Genomic DNA, 21,479 nt, shown 5'->3' with positions numbered 1-21,479 from the left:
TAAAGAACGTATTAATGTTTCTACCATAGCTTTCTATTACATGTCAGGAATTCTATTCCAAAATATCACAGGCAAGGTGATGAAAAAAGACAGGTGATAGAATGAAATGGTTGGCCCTAACACAAAATAATCAGTCCATCTTTATATTTCCACTTTACATTATAACAAGAATCCTGATTGCATTCTTCAGGTGGTGGTGCTTTACCTAAAAATGTAGCAGTCAGAAAGCATTCAGGCTTCATACTAACAAAGAAGGCTGTTTGTGGATGATGTGCATCAGTTGATAACTAGCATTAGTTTCATATTATACGTCCTGCACTATTTCAAGAAAAAATATGTCATCATGTTTTCATAAATTTATATATCTATATTACCTTTTTTGCTACATTTATGCATGAATATACTGTAGAATAGAATAGAATAGAATATTTAAAAGTCTTCTAGTCTAATACCCTGCTCAAGATTCTTGAATTGGGGTCTCCATAAGCTAATGGCCAATGCCAGCTTCATGGTCCAACAATGTTTAGAAAGATAAAATTAATTCTTTGAATCAATAGCTGTGAATTTGGATAAATTATTCCTGCCAGCAAATCAAATCTTATTAAATCTGCCACTGTCCAAAAACAAACAAGAAAAAGATAGGCTAACAGATATTTTTGTTGCATGCAACGTGTTTGCAGGTATATGGGAAGAATACATTTTTTTAAAGTTAGGTAGAAATCTCTAATCTGGATTCTCAGGGCAGCTTAGGGATAAGGGCTTGTAGGATAAGGTGTTGATTTCATCCAATTTGAAACGTAGAAACATAGAAACATAGACTGACGGCAGAAAAAGACCTCATGATCCATCTAGTCTGCCCTTATACTATTTCCTGTATTTTATCATACAATGGATATATGTTCATCCCAAGCATGTTTAAATTCAGTTACTGTGGATTTACCAACCATGTCTGCTGGAAGTTTGTTCCAAGGATCTACTGCTCTTTCAGTGAAATAATATTTTCTCACGTTGCTTTTGATCTTTCCCCCAACTAACTTCAGACTGTGTCCCCTTGTTCTTGTGTTCACTTTCCTATTAAAAACACTTCCCTCCTGAACCTTATTTAACCCTTTAACATATTTAAATGTTTCGATCATATCCCCCCTTTTCCTTCTGTCCTCCAGACTATTATCTAAATTATCTAAATTATGAAATTATCTAATCTTCCAAGTTTAATTTTGTTAATTGATTTTTCAAGTCATTCAGGGCATGGCATGTCCTTGAAGACTAGATAACTCATTAGTTGAAATAATTTGCCCCAGAAGAGTAGATTCTGCCCTTGTTTCTGCTTTCCTATGCTAGACATCTCCTTCTTTTGTAACCCCTATTTGCCTTTGACTATGCACCTGCTTCTCATTGCATCATGCCGCTAGTGCTGCTTTGGAACTCAACCTTCAGACTTAATAGGACTTCCTGTGTCCTGACTGACATATCCATCTGGCCTTTTTCTCTCTTGCCTGCATGATCCCATTTTTAACTGCCAGCCTATCTGTGATAACATCATTGACTCCTTTGATCCTCATCTCTTTGCATCCAAACACATATCTAGCTGCAGCTCTAATGACAATTTTGCTCTTTGAATATGCTTTTGTTCAAATTTCAGTGATGCGTCTCTCTTCTGGTATTGGCTCATTTCACATTATTTGGAAATATCTGGAACACTCTTCAGAGCTTCAGAGACCTGCATGAAGAAGAGGAATAAAAATGCCTGGATATCAATTTGCTCACATTTTTCAGGAATTTAACCAGCATCCAGATTCCTCCCCCCTTCCCCAGGTCAATTTTCTTTGTCTTCATTGATGCCAGATATAGTGATGCTCTCTGGGACTGAAAACATGCGAACTGAAATGGAAAACATTAAGAGGATTTGAAAAAAAATAAATTAATAAAGAGGCATTTACAGAGAAGATCTCTTGGCTGTTTTCTGAAATGCTGATTTTCCTTGGGTTATCATTACAATAAGACAACCCAATGTAACAAAATAACGATGAATAAAGTCCATGGAGGCACTTAATATTTTCTGCAGTGTTTTCAGCTGGAGGTAACCATATCATACTGGTGTGTATTTTCACTGCAGGGCACAGGCTCCCTTCCAATGCATCTTCATTAGGATAGTGATTTTGTTTAGATTGCCACAAGAAAAGCTAGATATAGTATGGAATGTTAAGAAGGAAAAGGACCAAATCCTAAAGGATAACTCTCCAAAATTAAATTGAGTGATATTTGAGCAGGTGAAAGGACCAGAAGCTAGGCAAATGCTGGAAACATGACAATCAAAGACAGGGAACAATTCCACCTGTTGAGTATGTTAATATGCCATGTAAATAGTTGCCTGAGGTGAATGCTGTTACCAGGCAGATTGGAAATGCTAGGAGGCGTCTGATTGGCTCAGACGCAGGACAGCTCTTTTGGCGCGAGCCTTAAGAGTATAAATAGAGCCGAGTTTCTCATTGCCGGCTGGTGAGTTCCCAGCTGATTGTCACTTGCGGAAAGAGCTGAATAAAGGGAACCACTGTTTAGCACTTCGTCTGGCGTCTCAATACTTTTCACTGGCGACGAGAACCGGAGAGAACCTACAAGCAAGATGAATCCTTCGCAGATCGGCCGAGCACCCGACTACTTCGACCCCGAAAAAGCGTCTTGGGAAGCCTACATGACCCGCTTCGAAATCTTCCTGGAAGCCGCCGGAATGGGGACCGCCGAAGACGACAGAAAGCGAGCCATCTTCCTTAACTACTGCGGCCCCGAAATCTTCGACTTGGTTCAAACGCTCACCGATCCGCTTCCTGCCAAGAACGTGCCGTGGCCAGACTTACAATCCAAGCTTGCGGGTCATTTCAAACCCACGAAGCCAGCTGTGGTATACCGCCATCAGTTCTCCAGGATGGCCCAACGGGAAGCTGAGTCTATTAATCAATTCGCCACAAGACTCCGAACCGTACTGTCAAAATGCCGTTTTGACAGCCCAGAAGCTCGACTAACAGACGCGATCATATTCGGCATGAAAAACGCCACCGTACGCGGCAAACTCCTCACCGAGGACGAACCTACCTTGCAAACCGTCATCAAGCTAGCCCAGACAGCCGAGGTCGCCGAAGCGGCTGCCAAAGACCTCCAAAGCCACGTCAACAAAGAAACCGTCTCTAAGATCTCCTCCACAGCTGATCCAGCCGACGACCTCAGCCCTCCAGCCGCCACCGACGATTCCTGCCTCCTGCTTCCCAGCGACCCCTCACGACAACCGAGATACCCTCGCACACCAGCTCCATGCCCAGGTTGCCGGGGAAATCATCCGCGACTTCACTGCCCGTTTCGGGAAGCCATCTGTCGCCGCTGCAATCGGCGCGGTCACATCGCTGAGGCCTGCCGGGCTCCCCAGCCGGAAGAAACCTTTTCCGCTCCGCGCCAACAGCGTTTCTCCTACCAGGCTCCACAGGCCCGTGAAAACCGGCCTCCAAGATCTTTTACCCGGAAAAACAACTCAGCCGCTAACCGCGACTACAACAGAGGTAACTGTCAAACTTACGTAAATTGCGCAAATTCAACGCAAGGCACCAAAATCATTATTTCTCTACTTTTAAATGGCAAGCCTTGTGATTTAGAACTGGACACCGGGTCTAGGCACTCTATTATGCCTTGGGACAAATTTAAAATGTATATGCCACATGTCTGTAAATCTAAGTTAACTCAAACTGCTTTGATTATAAGGGATTTCCAGGGACATGTAATCCCTGTATTGGGTAAAATTGATATTCCTGTACAGTTCAAATCTGTTAAATGTTCCCTACCTTTGGTAATAGTGGATGGGGCAAGGCATTCCCTCCTTGGGTTAACCTGGATGGCCCCCTTAGGTATTGAGATCTCTGGCATCTGTTTAGTACAGTCCCCCTCTGATACCCCAGATTTTGTACATGAGTTTCCTGAAGTATTCAGCCCCACTTTGGGAACTTATAAGGGGGACCCTATCTCTTTCTCCATAGACCCAAAGGTTCCGCCCATTCACCTGAAACCACGAAGGGTTCCTTTACCTTTACTGCCTAAACTAGACCATCAGTTAGATCAACTTATTGCTCAAGGAATCCTAGTCCCTGTAGAGCAAGGGCCATGGGAGACTCCAATTGTCACACCATTGAAACCGGACGGTTCGCTAAGAGTCTGTGCAGACTACAAGTCTACTATTAATAAGGCCCTTCAGCATCACCCCTATCCCATACCAGTAGTTCAGCACCTCCTACACTCCCTAGGAGAGGGAAAAGTCTTTGCAAAGATCGATCTTGCTCAGGCATACCTGCAGCTTCCGGTCGATGAGCCTACCTCTTTGGCTCAGACAATTGTCACGCACAGAGGTGCTTTCCGATGCACAAGATTGCAATTCGGGGTAAGCATAGCCCCTGGGATTTTTCAGAGCTTAATGGAGCGAGTGTTAACGGGGCTTGAAGGAACCATACCCTACTTCGATGATATACTAATTTCGGCTAAAACCATTCCCCAATTGAACCAGAGAATCAGGGCTGTCCTACAACGACTCCAATCCAAGGGCCTCAGAGTAAAAGCAGACAAGTGTGTATGGGGCACCACTAGCATTGAATTTCTAGGATATAGAATAGATAGTCAGGGCATCCACCCCACAACTGATAAATTAAAAGCAATTACCGAAGCACCTGAACCAACCAATAAGACTGAACTACAAGCTTTTTTAGGTCTTCTGAATTTTTATTCTATTTTTTTGAGACAGAAGGCAACGGTCGCAGAACCCCTCCACCGACTCCTTCAGAAGGGAATTCCCTGGACCTGGGGCAGACCTGAACGCCAAGCATTTTCTCTAATAAAGACCTTATTGACTTCTAATAGTGTGGTGGTTCAGTACAGTTCAGTCTTGCCCATAAGGCTTACATGCGATGCTTCGGCTTATGGGGTGGGCGGAGTACTGGCCCACGTAATGCCAGACAACACTGAGGCACCTATAGCTTTTTTCTCCAGAACGCTGACCCCTGCTGAACGGAACTATAGCCAGTTGGATAAAGAGGCCCTGGCTTTAATAGCTTGCATTAAGAAATTTCATAATTACTTATTTGGAAGGAGGTTTGAATTAATAACAGACCACAAACCCCTTTTGGGACTGTTGCCTTCAGATAAACCTACCCCTCCGTTCATGTCCCCTAGATTGATTAGATGGGCTCTCTTCCTCTCCAGTTATCAGTATACCTTAATACATAAGGGAGGGAAGTCCATAAGCCACGCTGATGGACTAAGCAGGTGCCCTTTGGCACAAGGAGGGGAAGAACCAGTTCCTTCGGATGAGGTACTACTGTTAGAAATAGAAGAAACCCCCCTAACTTCAGCCAGGGAAGTGGCCGAGCATACTAAGTCAGATCCCATTCTTCAAACAGTGATTAATTGTATACACAGGGGTTGGCTTGGGGGACCAGAGGAGGGGGGACTGGCAGACTTTAAGACAAAGCGACTAGAATTGTCCTACATGAAAGGATGTGTACTATGGGGGGATCGAGTGGTCATTCCAACTACACTTAGGAAAAAGGTGTTGACTATGTTGCATGTGGGACACCCAGGCATTGTCCGAATGAAGGGTTTGGCAAGGGGATACCTGTGGTGGCCGGGCCTAGATCTCGATATTGAACATTGGGTAGCTCGGTGTGACCCCTGTCAAGAGTCACGACCCAATCCCCCTCGAACTGCCCCCGTAGAGTGGGGAGAGCCCACTGGGCCTTGGTCCAGGATACATATAGACTTTGCTGGCCCCATCGGGTCCCAGTTTTTCCTGGTTGTCGTAGATGCCTTTTCTAAGTGGGTAGAGATAGTGGTTATGCAGAATATAACAACATGTGCCACTATAAAGGCTCTGTATCATTTGTTTGCAACCCATGGGTGTCCTGATGTCCTTGTTTCAGATAATGGGCCACAACTGACCGCACGACAGTTTGAGGTGTTTTTGAGTAATCTAGGGGTCAGGCATGCGCTAATCTCCCCTTACTCCCCATGGGCTAACGGGTTGGCTGAACGTTATGTGCGTGTGGCGAAAGAGGCGCTGCGCAGAGCAGGCCCTGGGGAAATACAAAGTAAATTAGACCAATTCCTGTTAATGCAACATATTACTCCAAATGCTGCCACCCATAAAAGCCCTGCAGAAGTCTTAATGGGGCGGAAACTAAGGTCTCCTTTAGACAGGTTACATCCTCGATATTTAAATACCATGGGTCAAGGTGAAATGTCTGTAATACCTGAAAGAAGCATGTATCTAGGCCAGAATGTATTTGCCCGAAATTTTGATGGGGGAGTTCAATGGGTAAAAGGAAAAGTCCTACAACAAAAGGGGCCTAAAACATATTTAATACAATTAGAGGATGGCCGTATTTGGAAACGGCACATTGATTACTTAAGAGGGCGGATTAACTCTGAAAATACGCAAACCGCCATTGTAACCTCTTCCCCCAAAGCAGACTCTTATGTACAACCCGATTTGTTGGATGTAAATTTGGGCTCACCGAGGCTGGAACGCTCCCACGACACCAACGAGCCACCATCATCCTCCTCCGACGTCGATTCAGCTTCCATCCGGACTTCGCTGCAGGCCGGAGCCCCCACTCGGGCCCAGCCAGGCTCCGGATCCGACAGAGAGCCAACCTCCACCAACGAAGTTCCAGACTCAACTGATCTGTGCAGGTCTGAGCGAGCCTCGCGCAGACCCACTCGATTGGAGGACTTCATCACATGGCTCAATTGATGGACAGTTGGCACTTGACTAAGGAGGGAGGGGTGTTGAGTATGTTAATATGCCATGTAAATAGTTGCCTGAGGTGAATGCTGTTACCAGGCAGATTGGAAATGCTAGGAGGCGTCTGATTGGCTCAGACGCAGGACAGCTCTTTTGGCGCGAGCCTTAAGAGTATAAATAGAGCCGAGTTTCTCATTGCCGGCTGGTGAGTTCCCAGCTGATTGTCACTTGCGGAAAGAGCTGAATAAAGGGAACCACTGTTTAGCACTTCGTCTGGCGTCTCAATACTTTTCACCACCAGTAATTTTTTACCACACTTCTGTGTGAATATAATCTTACGAATCCTGAATTGGAGTCTCTAAAAGCTAATGGGAAACCTCAATTAGCATAGGATAAGCAACCCCCACCAAAAAATACCCCCCACACCTGTTGTGGTTCTGTCTGAGGCCCCTCCGGGAACGGCTGACCTTCTGTCGGTTTCCAGCTCAGAGGGAGAGGCTGAGGAACAGGAGGTGCAGACAGACGAGGAGGAGGAATCCCAGGCTGAAGAAGAGGGAGGACAGCCAGAGTCCCACCAGGGGGAGCTCTCCCCAGCAAGCAGCCTGGATTCCTTAGAGGAAAGTGCACAAGCCATAATTGATCTGCGACAACGAAGAGCTACTCAGAGACGGAATCAATTGGCTAAATACTTTCAGCATTAAAGTGGCAACAGCTGGGTTTGGGTGTGGTGCTCTTGGGAAAGGCTAAAAGGCAGACCCACCCTTCCTGGCTTGTGGAGTTTTATCTTTGAGAGTCGTGGGACCTGACTGTGAACTTTGGCGTCTTGGAATCCTGGTTTGTGCCTTTGACTATTGAAACCTTGGGGGGGGGGGGTGCCAGCAAGAAGCTTGCTGTATTGTCTGGACATCAGGACCCTGCTGTACCGTATTATATCCTGTCTGTTGGGAAGAACAGGTTTTCCTCTGTGCTTATTTTTTCCAGTTATAAAATACTTTTGGCTTTTACCAGAGTGTCTGGCTGTTTTTTCCAGTTGGTGTTGAGGTCTGGGGGAACCCAGACAGAACAACACCTATAGCAGAAACTGCTATTCCTTTATAGCTTTCAAAGTACATGTTTTCTTTCAAAATACGCTATTTTTTCCCAGCATTAATAAGGAAAATTCTATCTGTCTGTCCATCACCCTGGGAGGGGGGGGAACTATTGACCCCCTCAGAGAGGGTTCGCAACTTGGGCATCCTCCTCGATCCACAGCTAACATTGGAACATCATCTTTCAGCTGTGGCGAGGAGGGCGTTTGCCCAGGTTCACCTGGTGCATCAGTTGTGGCCCTATTTGGATAGGGAATCATTGCTCACAGTTGCTCATGCCCTCATCACCTCGAGGTTCGATTATTGCAATGCTCTCTACATGGGGCTACCTTTGAAAAGTGTTCGGAAACTTCAGATCGTGCAGAACATGGCCGCGAGAGCCATTGTGGGGCTTTCCAGATTCGCCCATGTTTCTACAAGACTCCGTGGCCTGCATTAGCTGCCAATCAGTTTCCAGTCACAATTCAAAGTGTTGGTTATGACCTTTAAAGCCCTACATGGCATTGGACCAGAGTACTTCCAGAACAGCCTGCTACCGCACGAATCCCAGTGACCGATAAAGTCCCACAAAGTTGGCCTTCTCCGGGTCCCATCGACTAAACAATGTCGTTTGGCGGGCCCCAGCGGAAGAGCCTTCTCTGTGGCAGCCCCAGCCCTCTGGAACCAACTCCCCCCGGAGATTAGAATTGCCCCCACCCTCCCTGTCTTTCGTAAACTACTCAAGACTCATTTATATCGCCAGGCATGGGGGAGTTGAGATAGCTCTTTCCCCTAGGCCATTACAAGTTATGCATGGTATGTTTGTGTGTATGTTTGGTTTTATAATAGGGGTTTTTAGTTGTTTTTTATTATTGGATTGTACATGTTGTGTTTATTATTGTTGTTAGCCACCCCGAGTCTGCGGAGAGGGGCGGCATACAAATCCAATAAATAATAATAATAATAATAATAATAATAATAATAATAATAATAATAATAATAATAATAATAATTATTATTATTATTATTATTATTATTATTATTATTATTATTATTATTATTATTATTATTATTATTATTATATTGCTAGGCATGGGTGAGTTGAGACACCTTGCCACAGGCTTTTTATATTTTATGTTTGGTATATATGTGTTGTTTGGTTTTCAATAAGATAGGGTTTTATATGCTTTTTAAAATATTAGATTTGTTTCTGTAATATTATTTTTATTATTGTTGTGAGCTGCCCCAAGTCTTCAGAGAGGGGCAGCATACAAATCTAATAAATTATTATTATTATTATTATTATTATTATTATTATTATTATTATTATTATCATCATCATCATCATCAAATATGTTGGATAGATGGCCTTCTCTGATACACAAGATGATGTTTGATACAACAGAACGCTTGCTGGCATGTGAGAAATCAACACCAACCAAATGAGGAAATCCCTTCAGTTTTTGAGGATCATTGTTTGAGGTACAGTATTTGTAAGTAGAAAAACAGGTGTGCTTGTTCTTTTCCACCCCCTCATTGATACATTTTAAAACAAGTTCCAAATAAAATAGCTAAAATTATTTCTGCTTTTAAGCAAAGTGCTCAGTAGTTTTTGCCTAAAATGAAAAGCTAAAGACTATTCAAGCATGGTAACTCTTAAGTACTATAGTTACATCCAGTTCTACATAATACTCCCTGCATTCTCTCTTTAATAAGGACTAAGTGTTCTCACATTGTCATAGAGAAGACCTCATAGGTAATAACATGGCTGTTTCTTTTGAAACTGGGCTTCTTGGATCCTGCTTCTCCAAAATAGGTGTGCATTTAGCTCAAAGGGGAGTCAGTCCTTAGAATGTAGCTTGTATGCTCACCACAAATGCATGAAATTAACTAAAGCTATGGCCCAATTCATACAAGAGGCCTCACTCCAGGGTTGGGTTCCAAATATTTTTACTACTGTTCTGTGGGTGTGGCTTATTTTGTGGGCATGGGTTGATAGTGGAAGTGGCTTCATGGTCTTGTGACTGGGTGGTAGTGGCTTTGTAGTCACGTTACTATGTGGGGATTGTTGGGTGATCATGCGACTGGTTGGTATGGCCAACCTGACGACAGTTACATCAGGGGTTAGGGTTAGAGTTGTCTGGCCTCTCCTCGCCTTAAAGGCCTCAATGGGATACAATTTCCCAGTCTATTTACTACTACATAACATCCAAAATATACTATTTAATACTATGTATATTACACACAGGCACACAGAAAGATACATTATCTACGAGAGAAAGAGGGAGGGAAGAGAGAGAGAGAGAGAGAGAGCTCTTCTAAAACCACACATTCACCTCACTTACTGCATTTGGAAAAACACCCAGAGTTCACTTTCTGCCACACATTTAACCATAACTTCTGTACATTAGAACATTACACATGCCTTTAGATGTTTTTCCTGAACTTGCACACAACAGGAAATTTATTAATTTATTAATTTATCAATTTGTCAATTTGTCAATTTGTCAATTTGTCAATTTGTCAATTTGTCAATTTGTCAATTTGTCAATTTGTCAATTTATCAATTTATCAATTTATCAATTTATCAATTTATCAATTTATCAATTTATCAATTTATCAATTTATCAATTTATTAATTTATTAATTTATTAATTTATTAATTTATTAATTTATTAATTTATTAATTTATTAATTTATTAATTTATTAATTTATTAATTTATTAATTTATTAATTTATTAATTTATTAATTTATTAATTTATGCCGCCTTTCTCCTTAGACTCAGGAGGGCGGCTTACAACATGTTAGCAATAGCACTTTTTAACATATAATACAGACAATGTAAGGTTTCCTGCTGCAGTATGGGGTTGGATTAGATGACCTCTGAGATAACTTCCAGCCCTAAATTGCTGTGCTGTTTCAAAGTGTCTTCTGAATCCACATCTAGTGGCAGGGTTTGTAGTGCTTCCTTCCTCTTCTCCTCCCCTATTTTCCCTTCCTTCCTTCCTCTCTCTTCCTCTTTCTTTCTCGCTCTTTCTTTATCTCTTATTCTTTCTTGTCTCTCTTTCTCTTTCCCCTTCCTCTCTCTCGCTCTCTGTATGTGTCTCTCTCTGTGTGTCAGCCTGTCTATCTGTTTCTCTCTCTCTCCTTCCCTTTCTCCCTTTCTGTGAAGAACTTCAGAAGATCTTTGGTAGCAAGAAGGACAGCCAGGTATTTTGAAACAAAGAACATGCTCATTGATCATCTGGCATTCTGAGCCAGATAGTGGTGCCCATGCAGCAGCACCGACTGATCTGGTTTGGTGACATCCTCATTACATCACCATGGGTTACTATCAGTTCAGGCAAACTGGTTCGAACTGAGAGGAACCCCTCCCTGTCTTACCCCCATCCTCCCATTTCTCACTCCAACTTCTCTGCCTATCTTGCAAACCAAAACAAGACAATGTCAATGTCCTGCAAGAAAGGATAAACTCTATTGAATCTCGTTTAGCATTCCTCAACACCATTGCAGAATCCCTCAAAAAAGATGATATAAAGCATAAATGCTGACCCATGATCTCATAAACCTACCCCATTTCAACACTTCAGCTTCAACCACAGCCTCATGAAACCAGTACTAGACTACAACTGACATCTCCATCCTCATCAAAGATGCACCTGGACGTGAAAAGAAGCATCCAAATGCCATCTTGTTTGGACTTGAGTGTAACAATGAAATAGATGGAATCACTATGGTTCACAGCATCATCAGCAATTTTCTGGCATAGATCAACTCTCCTGAGGAAATTATTAGCATCTCTTGTGACAGACCAGAATACGAAAACAATGACAGCCTGATGGCTCCTCACTTCGGAAGTCATTTGCAATAGTGAGGCCAGTAAACACGCTTGCTAGAAATCACACTAATCATAATAAACTACATTTGTGAACTGACCTATTCATATTACAATGTTCATGCTGACTGTATCAAACACAAGATAAATGGTTCACACCTCTCCAACCTCAACAACCCAATAATGAACCCAATAATGAACAATTGACAACACCAGCACTCCAAAATCCAATCCTAGGTGTGCATGCCCCCAGGTTAGAAACAGTTTCTATGGCTGGGATACGTTTGAGGGCTGGTTTCCAGATGTCTGGTAGGCGGGAGGTATCATCCCGCTTGTTCATATTTTGGGGATGTTTTTCTACATGGGAAGAAACTCGAATATACCAAGACATATACCAAGACCATCATATATATATGATGCAGCTAAAAACATTTTATATATATATATATATATATATATATATATATGTATGTATGTATGTATGTATGTATGTATGTATATATGTATATATGTATATATGTATATATGTATATATGTATATATATATATATATATATATATATATATATATATATATATTCACGGGTATATGTATGTAGATTGTTCTGAGTTCGGGTTTTGCCCTGTGTAATATTTTGAGTGTCTATGCGACGTTTCGGTGAAATCACATTCACCATCATCAGGCTGAAGTTTCAAGCTTCGTGCTGTTGTAAATATGGAATGTTTGCAACTGCCATTTCTTTCTTGTATATAGTGTTAGGGGTGGAGATTTGGTTTGAATGTATCAAATAGATTGGGTGACTATGTTTTAGTGATCTGATTGGTTGGTGGAATCATAATTACTAGAATGATTGACATGGTGATTATTATGAAGTGTTTTTTTTTGTTTAAGGCTGGTTTCCAAATCTCTGGTAGGCGGGACGTATCGTCCTTTTTATTCATGCAGAGGGGGTGTTTCTCAATCTCTATAGCTTCTAAAGTAATTCTTCTATATAAATTTTCTGTTTTGGAAAGTAATTTGGTTTTTTCAAAGTCAATTTCGTGCTCTGTTTTTTTTATGTGCTGGACAAGGGAGGAAGTCTTTTCTTCTTTTTTAACTGCATTCTTATGTTCTGCAATGCGTGCACTTACTCTTTGATTGGTTTGTCCAATGTATGTGGCTGCACATGTTTTGCAAGGGATTTCATAGATTCCTTGGTGTTCTAATTGGATTTTATCTTTTGGGTTCCTTAGGATATTTGATATTTTTTGGTTAGTGAAAAATGATGTTTTGATGTTATGTTTGTGCAGAATTTTACTAATTTTGTCTGTGGTGCCCTTGATGTAAGGGAGGAGGGTGGTACCATTGTCCTGTTCTTGATCTTGATTTTTGGGGGTGTCTCTTTTTTGATTAGGTTTGTGATTGTTTTCCTTTAGAATCCATTAGAAATTAATACATCTTTGAGTTTGTTCAATTCAGTTTTTAAGTGCTCATGGTCAGCTAGGCGTTTGGTTCTGGTGATGAGAGTTTTGGCCACTGAAGTGATCTGTGTGGGGTGGTGGTGGGAGTGTGCATTTAGATAACGGTTGGTATGGGTTTTCTTTTGGTAGATAGTGTGTCCTAGGGTGCCATTGGGTTTTTTATTACACGGGGCAAAACCCGAACTCAGAACAATCTACACACACACACACACACACACACATATATACCGTATATACTCGAGTATAAGTCGAGTTTTTTAGCCCAAAAAATGGGCTGAAAAACCCGACCTCGACTTATACTCGGGTGACTGACAGGTCACCACAAGAGGGCGCAAGCGGCTTAGGGAAAGACAGCCATCTTTCAGCTTGAAAGAAGCGGCAACTGCCTGGTTAAGAAGGGAGAATCCACCCCCTAGCCAAACGGCTTTTTTACTGTTTAGCGCAGCGTTCGAGCGCTAAACAGGAAAAAAGCCGTTTGGCTAGGGGGTGGATTCTCCCTTCTTAACCGGGCAGTTGCAGCTTCTTTCTGTTTAGCGCAGCGTTCGAGCGCTAAACAGCAAAAAATCGGCAACTGCCCGGTTAAGAAGGGAGAATCCACCCCGTAGCCAAACGGCTTTTTTACTGTTTAGTGCTAGAACGCTGTGCTAAACAGTAAAAAAGCCGTTTGGCTACGGGGTGGATTCTCCCTTCTTAACAGGGCAGTTGCAGCTTCTTTCTGTTTAGCGCAGCGTTCGAGCGCTAAACAGAAAGAAGCTGCAACTGCCCGGTTAAGAAGGGAGAATCCACCCCGTAGCCAAACGGCTTTTTTACTGTTTAGCGCTAGAACGCTGCGCTAAACAGTAAAAAAGCCATTTGGCTACGGGGTGGATTCCTCCAACAGGACTCTGGATTCTCCCTTCTTAACCGGACAGTTGCAGCTTCTTTCTGTTTAGCGCAGCGTTGGAGCGCTAAACAGCAAAAAATCGGCAACTGCCCGGTTAAGAAGGGAGAATCCAGAGTCCTGTTGGAGGTGGGCGGCAAGGAAAGAGGGAGGGAGAGAGGGAAGGAAGGAAGGAGTTAGGAAAGAAGGAAGACAGAAAGAAAGAAAAAAAAGATGGTAGAAAGGAAGAGAGACAAAGAAAGATGGTAGGAAGGAAAAAAGACAAAAAAGGAAAGGGAGGGAGGGAAGGGACTGAAGAAGGAAAGAAGATAGGCAGACAGAAAAAGAAAGGGGGGGAGAAGGAAGAAAGGAAGGAGAGAGAGATAGAAAGAAAGAAAGAAAGACAGACAGATCTATGACCACAATTGAGCCCAAAATTGTGGTTGTTAAACAAAAGCGTTGTTCAGTGAGAATCACCACATTTTACTCAATCCATGGCATTTCCTAGCTCTAACAGTGATGTGCAAGCTAGGGAAGTACTGGTACATCTGAAGGTACCATATGTGTAATGTTCTAGTTATGGTTAAATATGTGGCAGAAAGTGGACTCTGGGTTTGTTTTTCCTATTACAGTAAGTGAGGTTGAATATACCGTATACAGTATACCGGTAATTTTACAAGAGCTCCCTCCCTCTCTCTCTCTCTCTGTAAATATACCGTACATATACAGTTTATATAGTAAACAATGTACGGTATATTTTTGTGTGCCTGTGTGTAATATGTATGTATACATATGGCATATACACATAGAATTAAATAGTATATTTTGGATGTTCAGTAATAGAGAGGGAAATTGTATCTCTTTGAGGCAAGGAGAGGCCAAATATCCTAACCCTAACCCAAACCAGCAGGAGCAGTGGGGGATTGAGGTAAGTACAGTACTTGCAATTTTTTTGCCTATACTGCCTTGGGGTACATATACCTGTTTACCCTCTTTTAAACTTACAGAGCTAGTTTACTGGTTTTCTTTGAAATAAATATTCTAAAACATTTACCCTACTGATGCCTCAATTGATGTAATTTTATTGGTTTCCATTTTAATAAGTTACCAGTAGCCGCTGCATTTTCCATCCTCGACTTATACACGGGTCAATAAATTTACCCCAATTTTTGTGGCAAAAGTAGGGGCCTCGACTTATAGTCGGAGCGACTTATACTCGAGTATATACGGTATATATATATATATATATATATATATATATATATATATATATATATATATATTGTTCTGAGTTCGGGTTTTGCCCCGTGTAATAAAAAACCCAAAAAATTCCAGCTAAAAAACATTTGACATATATATAAGACTCTGCCTTGTAAGGAAGAGAATTAACAGTTGAGCTATCAGATCAGATCCCTTCCAGCTCTGTACCAGGGAGGGGCTATATATATTGGGTTTTTTTTATGTTGGATCACCCTGGTATATTTGAAGGAACATCACAGCTCCTTTTTGCCTTTAGCCCAACCCAGGGCCATTTCAAGGCAGTTAATTTATTTATAGCTGACAACTATATTCTGTATGTGTCAAATGTTTTTTTAGCTGGAATTTTAAAATTAAGGGAGACTAGGATGGTCCCATTTCGGCCTTGTTCTGGCCTCATCAGCTAGCCACACCCTTTCTTACTGGGATTTGATCCGGTGAACTCTGCCTTGTAATTAGCAGTTGAGCTATCAGATCAGATCCCTTCCAGCTCCGATGAGGCCAGAACAAGGCCGAAATGGGACTTCTATAATCATATTTCTCTATAATCATAATTCAACAATACTATTCACTGTCACCCTGAGATTTTATTTTTTGTACAAGCCTACGAAGCAGAAGTTTCCAGATGATATACACTGCTCAGTATATATGTCAATACTTTTATAGGACTGTATAGTATGCCATTTTTAATTATATGAAGATCTCTTTCCTACATAAAGACAGGGGTTAATCATCTCCTTTCGAAGAGTAAAGAAAAATACACCTATTCTTGTTCTATATTGCTATCCATCTGACCTATTCCTTGAGGCATTTGAGAGAAGACCAACTGTTTAAGAAACCAGGCCCACTAAATGCACACTCTAGTGTCAGATATTAACTGTGAATTAAAACCACAGGTAAAAATAGTGATACTGGCATATTCCTGTCACTGATCTTGACAGGAAATTTATTTTGCTGTAGCCAAGAAGTAATTAACCTCCACTGTGCAAGAATTCTATTACTAGCAGCTATTCTGCCATGCAAAGTGCACTACATGGAAATGTTACAGACCATCAAGCAGAAAAGGCAGATTTGTCTGCATTTTAAATGAAAGTTCCTCCCTGGATTGTTCCCCTCCCCCTTTCCCCCAGTCTCCATTCAAGCTAGAAATTGAAGCACATGGGATGAAGATAAAATGGGGAAAAGTAGAAAAAGGGATTTCATATGGTTTGGGGAAAGACTTAGTTTTGGGAATGCTTGCTTGCCATGAAATGCCTGGCTGCCTGCCTGCCTTTTTATAAACCATTCACTCTTTTGTCAAAGAAGTCTCTGTGATGATCTGGAATGACATTCAACCATGAATAGTTTCATTGCAGGCATATCAGAAAAGGTCAGCCTTGCAGCTGATGGATTATCATCTGTGATGCGTTGCTCCATTTCAGGGAGTGGAAAATATACATGGGCTCACCCAGTTGTGAATCCATATATACAAACACAATAGGGAGAAAATGCCAACATTTACAACTTTCCTCTACTGAAGACTTGTTATAGGAGAAATATTTCAAAAACTGAGTTAGAAAGAGAAACGATTAATAAGTTAATTCAGTTTATTTGCATTTGGATTTAAAATAGTTGAATTATTACCAAAATGATTTACACCAGATGCAAAGGCCACTCTTGGTCTGGATGAAATCACTATTTTCCAGAATGTATGTTCCAAACTTGTGAAAGACAAGCCACAATGGGAAACCAGATATTTTTTCTTATTCAGAACTCTATCTTTCTGGGTTAATATTATTATATATTTGCACCATGAATCATTACCAACAATTTGATCTATTTTTTTTTCATACCTTGCTTTACTTGATATTGTGTTATAATTGGGGATTTCAGTTCTGATAGGCATTTGTGGAATGCTATGGAACTTTTCGTTCTAAATATTGTGTTAATTGACAATTTTATGTATTTTATTTGATAAATTTATATCTCACTGTTTCTTCACCAGATTAAAGTGGAAAATATAGTCTCTCCCCTCCTTCAATTATATTACCAAAACAACTGGGCTTAGAAATTATGAATAGTTTAAATTCTCCATGGAAGATTCCCCAGCTGAACATGAAATTCCCATTCGTAAAACATTTTTAAAAATTTCCTATATACTTTTTAAGGAAAAAAAATCATTGAGTGGCTTGGCCCAGCCTATATCTAGTTTGAAATGCTAAAAGGATAAGGACCCTACTACAAGTGGAATGTAAAATAGGAGAATTACAGACTAATGTATGCTTAATTTTTAGCCAGCATTGGTGAGCTGCCACTCTGCATTACCAGCAGGATATCTTACTTCTGTCTATAATAGCATGTTTTAGATTTGAAATAATCTTAGCTTAATGAAGGACTATTGGAGAAAAAGTCTGAATTTTAAAGCAACAGTGCTCACTAGGAGCATACCTTAATGTTATTAATGGGGAATGTTTGAGGCCTTTTAGTAAGAGTTCTTTCTAAATTATACTTAATTCAAGAGAAATTTTCATTCCTTTCTGTTCAAGAAAATTTTCTGAACTCAAATAATTGAAGTTTACAATGCACCATCAATACACTACTCAAACATTAATTTTATTCTCTATTTTTTATAAATCTTTTGTGCTCAAAATGGAAAGAAAAGAAAAAGAAAAGAAAATTCTGTGTGTGCTAAAAATGAGTAATGAACTATAATTGACTCTCCTAATAGTTTCTGTGCTCCAGTCCACCCCCAAGCCAAATATCATGTTTATTTCAAGGATGTGGAAACAAAATAAGAAAAACAACAAATTACAACAAATCTCCACGAAGCTGAGAATTCTTAAATAGCAGTTTTAAAGATTAGATAGAAGTTTTCTTCCAAAAGAATATTTCATATGCAGAGAGGTCCATAGGATTGGGGGGATCAAGAAAATCAAGATGGCTGCCATAATGGAGTGACTGAAGCGCTACCTATTTTTATGTGATGCATCTAAAAACAGCTGAACATACAGTTATGGCATGTCATCTTTACTTTCTTTCAACCACACCATGCAGATATTTCTAACATAACATTGTATGGGCAAAATAGTTTTTAAAATAAGTTCAATTCAAACTAATAAATATTTAAAACTAGTGAAAATAATGAAATCTGGTAATAAATATAAAATATTTTAATGCATTTTATATTTAACTGCAGCTCAGTTCAATGTAGCATCTGTTTAGAGAATATTAAAGATTCTTGTTAGTAGCAAAACTAATGCTAACTGAACATTGATTTAGGAAGTAGAATCAGTAAAAGTGCTGAATTTTCATGGTTTTAGCTGAGGAAAAATCAGCTACAATTTGCTTAATTTAACATTGATGGTATATACATTTTATTTTATTCATTAATGAATGGATGTTAATTATTAATATTACTTCTTTTTACTATAAATTATTCTGCTAATTTTAATTATGTAAAACTAGGTAGATAAATCCATCTTAATCTGCTTTGTGGCATTGAAGATGGCATTGAATATATGAATAACTTGTGTAATTTTACCCATAAAATCTGCATGACATTTTGTTGAAAGAATATTTATGAAATAATATAAGGAATGCTTTTTGGTATATTTACTCTTTCCAATTACAGTTTTTGAGATATGCAAATCAAACAATATTTAAGTCAAATTGAAGACATTTGGGCCTAAAAGTGGCAAGATATATTTAAAATTCAGAAAAATTCTTATCATAACAAGATTCAGTTCTAACCAACGTGGGAGTCAATAAATGATAAACTATGAGCAAAAATGAAGACACAGCCAAATGTCTGCAATTGCCAGATTTATTTGATTAGAATAGGAGGAAAATAAAAAAGGTATATTTTATCTTTTAGAAGACATTTGTCCTTCAGATTTCAGCCAGGTATTTTCATGGTCTCACTGCAATATATTTTTGAGATAGTCTTGTTCCTTTTTTTAAGGCAGGGAGGACAAAGATATGGAAAGGATATAGCAACTTCCAGATTGTTCAGCCACAGCTGATACAAAAAAAGTGTTACATTAATTAAAAGGGCCAACTGTTAAACTGATTTTGAAATTTATATATTAAGTTCTTATTAGCAGAATCCACAATTTTCTGAACATTTGAGATATCAGGCTTGTTGACACTAGAAGAGTGTCACCTGATGTGCATTTGACTTTAAAACAAATACTGGTAAATCTAAAAATCACATGTTTTACCATTATTATGCAAATAATGCAATGAGATAGAAGGAAATAACCTGCTTTAAATGCTATAACCAATAACAAAGCGCCTTATCTAAAATCTTCTGATGCACTGAAAAAGATTCCCTTAGTACAAGGCAGAGACAATAGAAAGGACAGGAGTCAAGGCAGAGAGAAAGAAAGGACAGGAGTCAAGTGGGAAAAATAAAAGAAGGAACTGAGAGCTGTAGAACTAAAGAGAGTTGAGTGCTGGTTTCATTCTACTGTTTGAAAAAAAACACCCACCCAGATTTAAAAGAACACAAGGATAAAAAGTATAAATCTGAGAATTATAAAGGTTTATCAAACATGGTGTATACTATGTTTTTTTAAACTACTTGCTGAGTTTGTATAGTTTTATATCTCCTCTATTTGTTGGACTTTGTTGGACACAATAACACATATCTAGGAGAATCTAGGAATGACCCTAATTAGAGAAAGCAATGCTTATCATTTGAATGCTCTGCAAAAGCTTCCCCTCTGTTATTCACTCAAATGTTATCATTTAGTAGTCGAGGTTCGACTACTGCAACGCTCTCTACATGGGGCTACCTTTGAAAAGTGTTCGGAAACTTCAGATCGTACAGAATGCGGCTGCGAGAGCTATCGTGGGGCTTCCTAGATTCGCCCACGTTTCTACAACACTCCGTGGCCTGCATTGGCTGCCGATCGGTTTCTGGTCACAATTCAAAGTGTTGGTAATGACCTTTAAAGCCCTTCATGGCATTGGACCAGAATACCTCCGGAACTGCCTTCTACCGCACGAATCCCAGCGGCCGATAAGGTCCCACAGAGTTGGCCTTCTCCGGGTCCCATCAACCAAACAATGTCGTTTGGCGGGCCCTAGGGGAAGAGCCTTCTCTATGGCAGCCCCAGCCCTCTGGAATCAACTCCCCCCAGAGATTAGAACTGCCCCCATCCTCCTTGTCTTTCGCAAGTTACTCAAGACCCACCTATATCGCCAGGCATGGGGGAATTAAGACATCTCCCCCAGTCTTTCTTATATTTTATGTTTGGTATGTATGTGTTGTATGGTTTTTAAATTGTTGGGTTTTTTTAATGTAATTTTATTATTAGATTTGTTCCATTGTTATACTGTTTTTATTGTTGTTGTGAGCCGTCCCGAGTCTTCGGAGAGGGGCAGCATACAAATCTAATAAATTGAATTGAAAATTGAATTTATATGATAACAATTTGGGAGATGCAGTTTTATGATCCATAGCCAAAATGATACCTTAGAGGCTGCATGAATGAATGAACTACCTCTTTTGGCAGGTGTAGAAAATAGATGCTTAATTCTAGGATTTCATCCTAAATTTTAGTTAAGGGACTGGGTCCATATACCCATGCTCTCTCTAAAGAGTATTGTATTGTTTAAACAATCCAGGCTCCAGGGATTAATAAAAAGAGTAGCCAGGAAAATACCTAAGGGCAGGTTTCTTCATAGATACGATGGCACCTTTGATGGTATTCCTGCTCTTTGAATTTAACCAAAGTTGCATACAAAGCCAACAAGACTACAAATTTATTATTTTATTTTATTTTATTTTATTTTATTTTATTTTATTTTACTTTACTTTACTTTACTTTACTTTACTTTACTTTACTTTACTTTACTTTACTTTACTTTACTTTACTTTACTTTATTTATTTTATTTTATTTTATTTTATTATATTTTATTTTATTTTTTTATTTTATTTTATTTTATTTTATTTTATTTTATTTTATTTTATTTTATTTTATTTTATTTTATTATTTTATTTTATTTTATTTTATTTTATTTTATTTTATTTTATTTTATTTTATTTTATTTTATTTTATTTTATTTTATTTTATTTTATTTTATTTTATTTTATTTTATTTATTTTATTTTATTTTATTTTATTTTATTTTATTTTATTTTATTTTATTTTATTTTATTTTATTTTATTTTATTTTATTTTATTTTATTTTATTTTATTTTATTTTATTTTATTTTATTTTATTTTATTTTATTTTATTT

The sequence above is a fragment of the Erythrolamprus reginae genome, chromosome Z, assembly GCF_031021105.1.
Source record: "Erythrolamprus reginae isolate rEryReg1 chromosome Z, rEryReg1.hap1, whole genome shotgun sequence".
NCBI lineage: Eukaryota > Metazoa > Chordata > Lepidosauria > Squamata > Dipsadidae > Erythrolamprus > Erythrolamprus reginae.
This window is presented reverse-complemented; position numbering follows the sequence as displayed.